The sequence below is a fragment of the Merops nubicus genome, unplaced genomic scaffold (genome assembly GCF_000691845.1).
Source record: "Merops nubicus isolate BGI_N331 unplaced genomic scaffold, ASM69184v1 scaffold22759, whole genome shotgun sequence".
Lineage (NCBI taxonomy): Eukaryota > Metazoa > Chordata > Aves > Coraciiformes > Meropidae > Merops > Merops nubicus.
In genome coordinates, this window is record NW_008629275.1 from 1,071 (window position 1) to 1,271 (window position 201).

A 201-nucleotide genomic window follows, 5' to 3' on the forward strand; every position below is an offset into this window, starting at 1 on the left:
TATCTTGCTCTTGGAGAGAAAAGGTCTCTTCTTTCACTTTAAGCACTGAATCACTAATTTAATTACTCTTTTTTTTCCTTCTGAAAGGAATAAAAGCAGATATTGCTGATTTTCTCTCATTTTGCAACTGCACGATGTTCATCAGGGACCCCTCTGAAGAGGGGACACCCCGTGACCACTCGGCCAGGCTGCGGGACGCCA

The 201-nt window shown here is 44.3% G+C and overlaps 1 protein-coding gene across 1 annotated transcript in view; it reads right to left on the minus strand.

Moving 5' to 3' along the window:
- Positions 1-201, minus strand: part of LOC103779325 (disintegrin and metalloproteinase domain-containing protein 2-like) — a gene marked incomplete at its 3' end in the record, with an annotated part of 6,669 nt that overhangs the window by 728 nt on the left and 5,740 nt on the right. The window lies entirely within an intron of this gene.